The sequence below is a fragment of the Urtica dioica genome, chromosome 3 (assembly GCF_054948205.1).
Source record: "Urtica dioica subsp. dioica isolate 48M chromosome 3, U.dioica_male_clone48M_v1_H2, whole genome shotgun sequence".
Classification (NCBI taxonomy): domain Eukaryota; kingdom Viridiplantae; phylum Streptophyta; class Magnoliopsida; order Rosales; family Urticaceae; genus Urtica; species Urtica dioica.
The window spans coordinates 21,537,580-21,549,127 of NC_142758.1; the positions used below are offsets into that span (position 1 = coordinate 21,537,580).

At 40.3% G+C, this 11,548-nt stretch overlaps 1 long non-coding RNA gene across 1 annotated transcript; it reads right to left on the reverse strand.

The window, feature by feature from the left end:
• Nucleotides 1-8,034: 8,034 nt before the first annotated feature.
• On the reverse strand, nt 8,035-10,798 carry LOC149402486 (uncharacterized). Its single transcript, XR_016296183.1, has 3 exons — nt 10,620-10,798; nt 9,204-9,327; nt 8,035-8,123 (listed from the first exon to the last, which is right to left on the reverse strand). It is a non-coding gene; the product is annotated as an uncharacterized LOC149402486 (long non-coding RNA).
• Nucleotides 10,799-11,548: the final 750 nt, after the last annotated feature.

The following is an 11,548-nucleotide window of genomic DNA, read 5'->3' on the forward strand; positions in this document are numbered from 1 at the left end:
CCCTTAGATTGCCAATATATCGTTTTAAGCAAACTACGAAGTGTTTGTTCATGCAAATCTACATTTGTCTCTTCGTAAGTTGTTTAGTTTGTTTATGGACTAAAGACTAAGGTTTTATCATAAAGCTTCAAACAAGGAAGATTGAATGAACGTTTCAACTTTTTATTAATGAATAAGCAATTACAAGCAAGAGTCCTCATGAGACTTTATTACATCAAATGCATAATATAAAGATTACAACTCTTCTTGTGGGCACCATTGACAACAAACTCCCACTTGACTCAAAGAAGATGTGTGTAGTCGTTCATGCCTAATCCCTCTCGATGTTGGTCGAAGACCTTGTTCGCTAGGGTCTTGGTGAATGGATCTGCCAGAGATCTACTTCACCTCCACGTCTCCGCGCTGCGCGACCTCTCAAATCAAATGGTATTTCCTCTCAATATGCTTAGAGTGCTTATGGCTTCGAGGTTCCTTTGAGTTAGCGACAGCCCCACTATTATCACAATAAAGGGTCATGGGCTCGTCGACGTTTGGAACAACTTCCAAATACTTAAGGAATTTTCTAAGCCATACAGCCTCTTTGGATGCTTCACAAGCAGCCACATATTCTGCTTCCATTGTGGAGTCAGCAATGCAAGATTGCTTAATACTCCTCCACACAACAGCTCCACCATTAAGGATGAACACAGATCCCGAAGTGGATTTCCTGGAATCCTTATCCGCTTGAAAATCGGAGTCGGTATATCCCGTCATAGTCAGGTCAGTACCTGAGTATGTAAGCATCAAGTTCCTAGTTCTTCGAGGATACTTAAGAACACGCTTAACAGCAATCTAGTGTTCGGGTCCAGGGTTGGATTGGAAACGGCTAACTACACCAACGGCGAAACATATATCAGGTCTAGTGCAAAGCATAGCATACATGAGGCTTCCTACGGCAGAGGCGTAAGGAATTTTCCTCATGTCTTCAATCTCTTGTGCAGTCTTGGGAGACTGGTCCTTAGAGAGTGAAACTCCATGCCTAAAGGGTGTTTGACCCTTCTTGGAGTCTTGCATCGAGAAGAGATCCATCACCTTATCAATATAAGATGCTTGAGAGAGCGACAGGGTCCGGTTTTTCCTATCTCGAAAGATTTGGATTCCCAGAATGTACGCGGCTTCTCCTAGATCCTTCATATCGAATTGCTTTGCCAGCCAGACCTTAACCTCAGATAACTTACCCACGTCATTACCAATGAGTAGTATATCATCGACATATAGAACCAGAAACACAACTTTGCCTTCGTGTATTAACTTGTAAACACAAGGCTCATCTATTGACTGTTCAAAGCCGAAGCTTTTCACAGTTTCATCGAATATGATATTCCATGACCTAGATGCTTGCTTTAATCCATAAATGGACTTAAGCAACTCACAAAGGTCTCTTGACCTTCTTCCACGATACCGTCTGGTTGAGCCATGTAAATGCGCTCGTCAAGATTGCCATTCAGGAAGACTGTCTTGACATCCAATTGCCTGGTCTCATAGTCGAGAGCTGCAGCTATGGATAGGAGTATGCGGATGGATTTAAGCATCGTGATTGGCGAGAAGGTTTCTTCATAGTCAATCCCTTCTTGTTGGGTATAACCCTTCGCCACAAGTCGTGCTTTGAACGTCTCAACGTTCCCATCAGGACCCATTTTCTTCTTGTATATCCTCTTACACCCTACGGGTTTAATCCCTTCAGGAAGGTCTACAAGTTTCCAGACTTTGTTGACATACATCGAGTGCATTTCAACTTTCATGGCGTCAAGCCAAAGGTTTGATTCAGAACAAGCCATCGCTTGGCTATAGGAAACAAGATCATCCATGTCAGAGACGGCTACAAGAGAGTCTCCATAAGACATGTACCTGTCAGGCTTTTAAGTAGCCCTCCCACTACGTCGAAGTACTACTTGACGAGATTTTGATGAGTTAGGTTGTGTTTCAGTTGGGGTAAGAACAGTTCTTATAGATGAGGTAGAAGCTTCCTCACCCAACTTTTCTTCAAGCACAATTTTGCTTCTAGGTTTTGCATCCTTCATAAAGTCCTCCTCAAGGAAACGAGCATTCGTGCTAACGAAAGTCTTATCGTCCTCGGGACTATAGAAAATGAAACCTTTGGTTTCCTTTGGATATCCCACAAACAGGCACAATTCTGACCTACTAGCCAACTTGCTAGTCTTTTGCCTTAGCACATGTGCAGGGCAACCCCAAATTCGGATGTGGCCCAAACTTACTTTACGGCCAGTCCATGTTTCATAAGGAGTACCAGGAACCGTTTTAGATGGAACTTGGTTCAGAATGTAAGCGGCTGTTTCGAGAGCATATCCCCAAAAGGAAAGCGGGAGTGATGAGTAACTCATCATTGATCTAACCATCTCCATAAGAGTTCAGTTTCTTCTCTCTGACACTCCGTTTTGTTGAGGTGTGCCAGGTGCGGTAAGCTGAGAAGCGATACCTTCTTCTTTAAGAAAGTCATCGAACTCTCCAGACATATACTCACCACCTCGATCAGATCGAAGGGTTTTGATCACTTTGCCAGTTTTCTTTTCCACTAAAGCCCTAAAGACCTTAAATACGTTAAAGGTCTCGGATTTGTGTTTGAGGAAATAGACAAAACCATATCGCGAGTAATCATCGGTGAAGGTAACGAAGTATTCGTATCCTCCACGTGCCTGTTGGCTAAGCGGACGACATACATCAGAATGTATTAGTTCCAGCAACTCAGTGGCTCTTCGACCCTTATCGGAGAAAGGTCGCTTAGTCATTTTTCCTTCTATGCAAGATTCACAAGTAGGTAGTGAACCTATTGCAGAGGCTTGGAGTGGACCATCCCTCACAAGTCTCTTAATCCTTTCTTGACTGATATGACCAAGTCTTAAGTGCCATAGGTGTGTTGATTTTGTTAGATCGGAGGATTCAGAAAGTTTGATCCTCTTTGGCTCCCTAATTAGATCATTATCTATTTCGGTGTCTAAAAGAGAAGGTTGAGTGGGATAGATGTAGAAAAGAGCATTCTTCATACATGCATCAGTGACAAAAGAATTATCAGGAAACGAAATACGAATTCCATTCTTAATGAACTTTAAACAATAATCTTGCTCACGAAGACGAGCAACGGATATTAAGTTCTTCCCAAAGGTAGGAACAAAATAAACATTATTCAAGTTTAAAGTGCGGTCTTCAAAAGACAGCGTCACGGATCCAACAGCCTTTGCAGACACCAGGCTCCCATCACCCCATTTGAAACAGAACTCGCCTTCCTCTAAGCTTTTGGTTTTCTTGAAACCATTCAAGGAACAACAAATATGGTTAGTAGCAGCGGAGTCAAGAATCCACGTTGATACATTATCAGCTACTAAGCATGCTTCGGTAACTAGTACAATACTATGTTCCTTTGCTTTGAGATTGGCAGGACAGTTCTTTTTATCGGCCTTGTGAGGTCTCTTCTTAGTTCCAGAGGCGGAGGCTTTTTGCTCAGTAGCTTGTGCCTCTCCTTGATTCCTCTTTCTCTTAGTGAGACCTACAGCAGTATGATGCTCCTTCATAAGCTCGGTAAGAATGTACTCTAGCTTGTTTATGGAGTAGTTCATCTTGGAGGTATCAAGAGATGCGGGGAGAGTTTCTAAGATCACATCTATGACATTCTTCCCATCAATCTCAGATCCTAGGATTTCCATTTTACTCAGATGACTAATGATCAATATCATAAAGTCTCGAACACGAGTCCTAGCCTTCATGCGACAGTTCATAAACTGTCGGACTGCTTTTTGCCTTGCTTGACGCCTTTGCCCTCCAAACATCTCACGGAGATTGGTGAGCATGTCGGCGGCAGTCTCGATGTCACGATGTTGTTGTTGCAACACATTGTTCATTGATGCTAAGATATAGCACCTCACAATCTCATCGGAGCAGAGCCAGGCCGCCAAGGCGTCTTTGTCCTCTTGAGTTGAATCATTATTCGTCAGAGGAGGACATGGGGTGGTGAGTACCCATTTGTGCTTGGTAAGGATTATGTCGAGGTTATGTTTCGAATCTACGCAGTTTTGTTTTCGAGTTTGTTCGAGGAAAGGATGATTGAGGGATGTTTGCGAGACATGTTGCTTATTAAAGTTGAAACAAGTTTATGATTAGTCTTTGGTTTAGGATTTAAGTTTTATTAAGACTTTTATAAAATCCAAAGGTGTTATAAACCAAACGATAATTTACTCCCTCAAGAGAAGGCCGCAAAAAATCTCAATTTATAAGTAAATGACACATCATTAATGCTTAGCCAAGATGTCAATACATCAATTTTGACTAGCCACCTTTTAAATTGGTTTGATCACTCACATCCTTTCGCACAGCCTCAAGGAGGATTACTAGGGATTGAGCCTAAGTGTGCAACCAACTACTTAGTCCAAAAGGTCAACTTTGAAAAACAATCCCCCAAGGGGAGGCCTTGCCATCATCGTCTCACTCTCGGACGTAGCTCATTGAGCAATGATCGAAGCAAAAACGCCTTGGAGTACTCCCATTTAAGAGAGGGTCGCAAGAGCGGCTCTTAGTCCCACATTTAATTGCTTCTTTCATTAGTGTTGGGGATCGTGGGTTACAAACAACAAATATAACCCTCCAACTTAGTTTTTGGAGTTGGTTCATCGACTCTTATAAGTTCGGAAACAGATTTCCTAGTTAAAGAGCGACATAGCGGACAACTAGAAGAGAATCCAAGATCGACATGTTCAGAGCAGTATTAGTGCATAAAGGCACAAGGTACATAATCGATCTTTTCCTATTTTCTATTTCGAGAAAGTGCATGGGGGAAGTGTGAACTTCAACTCACTCGAACACTTGAAAGTTTGAGATTACACATCTTTTTATTTTTCGGTTTGTCTACAAAGAGACCTCCCACTCAAATTTTCAAGAGCATATAGATTTTGAACATATGTGATATAGATATAGTTTTGAAAACATTTTGAAAACTTATTTGATTTGGATGACAAAATATTTTCAAGTTTGAAAGTGAAAACGGTTTTTCAAAATTCAAACTAGTTTTGTAAAAACTCAATTTCAATTAATCTTTCAAAAATCAAAACTTTTTAATCATACACATTATGTTTATAATCTTATAAAAAACAATTTTTCTCAAGAAAATTTTCTCATTAGAGTTCTATAACTCATGGTAGTGGGGCTGAAAATCCGGAATTCTAAAAAACTTGAGTTTTGGAACAGCCGCGCACCTCGGAGTAAAATTGCCATAACTGGCGGCTCCAATGTCCTTTTGACCTGAAACCGGTGGCATTGGACAGAGGACAGACAGAACTTTAATTTGGTTCAAGAATCATTAAATTTAGATTTCCGAGCAGAGAGTTATGCCACTTTTAATGCGGGTTTACTCCAGCTCGAAGAAAAAGAAATAATTAAAGCTTGGTCCTTTTTAGGTGCGAAAAAGAATCGAGTGTAACGGAACATTTTAGGATGTTGTTAAAACTTTTATTTGTGTTTTATTAGCAGGGTAATAACATGGTATAAAAGAAATAACAAAAATCATAAAACGATTCAAGCAAAAATAAGAAACTAGTAAAACAAGAAAACTAGTCACAAAATTTACTCGAAATTTCTAAAACCTTTAAAACACGTTTTTCAATATAAAAAATTAAAAAATTTTTGGAACTGATTCTAATGTGTTTTAATATCATCCCAAACTTATAGAAAATCAACATGATTTTTAATTTAAAGGCATGAGCAATAAATTAAAAAAAAAATCTAAGATAACAATTCTAACTTGTCACAAAATTAGTTCTGATACCATTTGTTGGAATCGATCTAGGGTTTAAGAAAATAATTAACGCTTCGGTAAGCGGCCGAATTTTAAAAATTTTCTTTTACAAGTAAAAACAGTTTTTTACTAACCTAGACAAAGAGCAAGTACATATAAATAAAAACTATTATGAGCTAAGAAGTTTACTAACCTTTCTTGAAGCTTGAACTTTGAGAAGCTTTTGGAAAGTTTGCAACACTCGTCTCCCCTCGCAGCACGTCTCTCTTTCTTTCCTCGGTACCTCGAGCAACCACGAAAGTTTCGATCACTAAATCACTCGAAATAAAGGAATCAGTGAGTGGGCACTTTTAAACACTACGACCTAAGAACGAGTCTTGAAGTCGCAGAGCTAAACTCTAGGTCAAATGAGGACCTAGGTGCCAAAACAATACAACGAAATTGACTAGAGAGAGAGAGGAGAGGGGCGGCCACAAGTTCTAGAGAGAGAGACTCTCAATCTCTAACTTATGTGGAATGAATAGAATGAGAGGAATGAGGGTCCTATTTATAGGAGAAGGGTTGGCCTTGGAAAGAAGTAGTTTCCTCTTATTTCCAAGCCTTTATGAGCAATCCCTTATTGCCCAATTCTCCATAATGGGCGCCTATCTCATGCACATCCCCAAGGGATTAGTTTCCTCTTTTATTCCATGCCTTGCCTTTGACTCTCTCTTGGCCGAAATTCTACTTTCCTCATAGAGGAAATTTGTTTCCTCTTTTTCTTTTGGCAAGTATCTACATACATTTATGAACAAAATAATCTCCCTTTCTATTTGGGTAGTGGGCGCCTATCACCTTCTAGAAGCTTTTCCATTTGTTCATGACAGCATGAAAAAGGCCCATTAAGAATTTTCAATAAAATTCTTATGAAATGATATTAATCCACAAGGCCCAATTAATCATATTATGGCCGAGTGTTACTTGTCATCAAATGACCTTGTCAAAAAATTTATTGACATACATTTCATCCTATGTCTCAAAAGACAAAAATACCCTTTTGACAATTTTCGTTCTTGTTTTGACTTAGCTTCCAGTTTAACTATTCCTACTCGATGTGATTCGTGACAGTGACCTCATGGACCCAAATGAACAAAGCTTGAGCTAAACACTTAGACTCAAAAGTTCACAAACCTTTTCCAAGTTTAGCTTAATGCCAACTAACTCCACTAAAGAGTTGACACTGAAAATCTCTCGATTCAAATGAATTTATTTTCTACTCAAGAATTCATCCTAATTATGATGAGCGGATCCACTGAATATTATCTATGTTTACCCTTCATGAATGTCATCAGCTAGTCGGGATTTACTAAATTACCATTTTACCCTTCTAGCTGTTATTTCCTCAACTCCTTTGTCGCTTATGAATAAGTTAGAAACAATGTATTGACGAGGAGCTAACAAGTCACATTGTTTCATCCAAAAGGGTCAGGACTCAATTTGGACACTGGCCAGTTCATTTATTCACACTCCAAGGAACAAAGCATGAGGTGACATACATTGCATTTCAGCAATCTTGTACATGAATTCCATATCTATGAGAACTTCACAAAGTTACTCATGACATTCTCACAACTTAGTACTTCACCAATAGGCCCTGTTCGGAATCACATAGTGAGTCCGAACTCTTACTTTCTCAAATGAGAATACGTAAGCTGTGAAATGGCATGTCTCATTTCAGGATTAAGGTAAGCATGATGCAATTCATACATAGTGACTTCGAGACATAAGAGCTTAAATGGTTTGTTCTTATCTTGTCTCTAGAAGTGCACTGGTCATTTCAGTACCTTCGGAAGATACCTAGAAGAACTATCGAGTCTCCAACTCTCAATACCTCATAACCAGACATCATAGATTCTTCTAACAATCATACTGAGGTCAATAGTCCTTTGACCCTTTGTCACGACCCGCAGGACACCCGTCGCCCTCGGATCGCGTCCTTTACCTATACTCATATACTATCAACTCATTCATTATTTATAATCCACATTTTATGAAAAGAGTAGCATTGAAGTCATGAGTAGTTTGTAGAAAAATACTGTAAAATTTTTCTTTTCTTTTTAAAATGCTTTACAAACTACTTATGACCGCTACTCGTAAACACGGCCTAGGCCTTCAGCGCGTGTTTACATTTTACAAAACTTTAATCAAATACTTACTTAATATCAAATGGACTAGAAAAAGGGTTCGAACTGGTTTTAAAGAAAATAAAACCTTACATGTCTTTTCTACATGTATCCGTCCTTGCCGCAGGTCGTCATGAGATCTACGTTGACTAGCACTTCCGCTTCGCCTGAGCTTCCTTCATCTACAGGGAGGGGGTACTGTGGGGTGAGTCACATCGACTCAGTAAGCATGATATCTAACCTAGTGCTACATGAAATGCACGAAAGCAGATGACAAATGCAGATGATGAATACAGACGATACATGCTGATGACGAATGCAAATGACAACAGCAGGTAACAGACTCAGCAGAATAACGATCATTCAGCATCAAGGAAATATCTAACTGGCTAACAAGAACAATTTCATATCGAAGTTCATTCATTCATTCAAGAATCCGGCATTCTCCGGTTTCCTCAAAATCTCATCCATCTCACGCATCCCGGCGCCTTACATCAGTGGACTGGGCCCAATCGACACTTCAGTCCGCAGCCGCTCATGAGAGATGAGTAAGCTATTCCGAAAACTCGAGCCTAGCTCTCGGAAAGCCGAAGTTTTAACGTCTGGGATCCACTAGCACATGTAGGAGGGCCTTAACGCGCGTTTGGTGGAGGGGATCAAACCCTCACCAATTCCTGGTTGCTCCAGGGTTCATATTTCCCTCAGGACAGGTAAGCCACCCGTCGACTCACCTGAAGCCACCCATCGACTTCCCATTAAAGGGCCTTTGGGAATGTCACCCGCTACATTGCCGACAACGGTTCATTACGTTTTACAGGAGCTGTCTACAGCCTACCTGTCTATCTTATTACAGGAGGAGATCTTATCGGGATAAAGCCCGACACTTACATTATTAATTTCACTGTATGGCTCTTTAAGTATTTTAGAAGGAATTGTCCACAGCGATGAAGCTGGACCTCTTCCTAGAACAGTTCCTCTCGGTATTGAATCCGAAGGACACTGTCTTTCTCTCCTCATGTCGTCCTCCTCGGGACAAGGGGCAACCTAGAAGCTATACACAATTTCAGGGCTTCAAGGTTCTTAGATTTCTACTCGTTTAACCCTATCATTTTATTATCTTTTTAGTTAGTGGCCGAAGCCTTATTCGGTCGTCTTTTCTAATTGAGGGTTTCTTTGGGTTTTAGGATTAAACGAATAAACATAACAATTATTCTACTAGGCACCATTCCCCTTTTGGCGCCTCAAACCTAAATCCCACTTACCTGGATTATTGACGCTCTTAAACTTCAAGCGCTGAGGTCCTTGTCCTCGGATTGCGTGCTTCCCGATATGCCTCCTTCCGAACGTTATCCTTGAGGTTGTCATACGTGCTGGTTTGACTAACTTCTGTGAGATGAAGCAACGTTAGATTCTTAACCAAGTGTATTCGCCGAACCTCTACATACAGACGATTAAGGACACAAAAGTCGAGAACATTCAGAGAACCATCAATCTTAACAAAGACTCGAGGCTAGAGAATCTGGTCAATATACCGAGATCCCAAGACTCTAGCAACTTAGAGTAATGAACTACTTTCTCGACTTCACTCGACATCCTCAACGAACTCAAAACGTCACAAATAGACAATCCACTTGACTTTCATACTAGACATGATCCAAACGTGAAAAATTGACGGTTTAAGCTTGACTTCAAATTTTAGAACTCAATTTCACCCTTCGAAATGAGTTCCGACTCAGGAACGTTTAAGAGCTCAATTAATCGGAAATGCTGGTTTGACTTGACTTTATTCGATAAATTCTAAATTATACTTGAGTGAACGTAACATAGAAATAATTTTTAAGAACACTTGCTATAATAATTTCCCCTTGAAATTATTATATAACCACTAATAAGCGAAAGACTTTTCTTTTAAGAATACATTTCCGATTACAAACAATTAAAATACGACATAATAATTAAACATCTTCAAGCTTCAACGACTTCCGAGCCGCGAGCGAAGACGTTGACTCTTGTACCTAATTAAGACAAATCCCGACGTTCCTCTTATAATTAATGCCCACTCGTCGGCGTTGACCTGTGACACCACTGAGACTCGAGAACGGAGGCCCATGCCAACCGAACTCAACTGCTCGTAAAACAACAGAGGGGTTAATAATATTCGGCAGACAGAAAACCATAATACCCCTAACTCGACTATACTCGACAACACCAAAATTGATTGGAACTCGGTTCTCAGATCGCTAATCTCAATTCATTACAGGCAACCCAAACAAATTCAACGAGCCAATTCAAATCAACGAAGAAAACCGACAATATCAGAGAACCAAAGGCAAGCAGTCATGGCCAACAATTCAGCAACGTTAATCAACGAGGTTCTCAAAATCAACAACATTTTCTGAGGCTCAGGGGTAACATCACAAAACAGCCACAGAACCTCACTCGGTCAAGGAAAGTCACACAGCCAAACATAGAATTTGAGCGAGTAAACCCCAAGCAATTTACGCATCAACAAGTAAAAACCACAAGAAATATTCATCCAAATAAGATTAACACACTTCAACAATCAATCATCACCGAACCCTCAACGAGCAAAAACCCCAAAAACTCCAAACCGAAACCCTAATTTCAGAATTATCAATCTTTCAAAAATTTGAAATCAAAAGAAAAGGGTTTCCTACCTTGAATCGGAGTTCTCCAGCGATTTGCTACTCCGCGCGACGGCGGCTGGCAGCAGACGGACCCGCGACGGAGGTGGCTCGATGGCGGAGGCTCGACAACAGCTCTCATACGCCTCTCTCTCCGTCTCTCTCTCTCTCTCTCTCTCTCTCTCTCTCTCTCTCTCTCTCTCTCTCTCTCTTTCTCTCTCTCTCTCTCAGTCCCGTGCTCGGTGGCTCTCGTTTTCCTTGTCGGAGCTCGCGTACGAGATGGGCCACGGCGGCGGCGCTCTCCTCTTTCTCGGCCGACGCTCGGTGGTCAAAGATCTCGCGAGCACATGTGATGGCGAGGAAGACATCGATCGGAGGTGATTGCTCTGTGTGGTTCTGTTCTTGTTGCTGTTTGTTTTTTTTTTCTTTTTGTTCGTTTCTTCTCTGCAGGTTGACGATGGAGAAGAAGGATGTGAATAAGAGAGGATAACCTTACTTATCCATGAAGGAGCTAGAAGTGGGCCTCGAAAATATTAAGCCCATTAGCTCAAAATTGGGCTGAAATGGATTTAATTAAGAACTTAAACCCATTTTCTAGTAGTTTGTATTTATTTTCCAAATAAATACGCTAACTCAACGAATTATAATTTTCAAAACTCATTCGATTTAAAATAAACTCAAGCCTTAATCTGAATAAAATTCAAAATCCAAATCCATCAATATATTATCATTGAAGGATTAAGTTTATTTCTTGACTCGTCCTTGTCAATATATCTGAACGTTCAACGTCGAGTTTCGAAACGGAATTCATTGATTCTCGTGCGATCAAAGCACTACCCAAATCTACTTCCTTGTATTCATAATATCGGAATCCATAATTCCTTTATTGATTTCTGGATATTATTGTGAATTTCCTCATAAATTCTGAATTTCACTTGAGATGCGAGACGAGAGAGTATAGA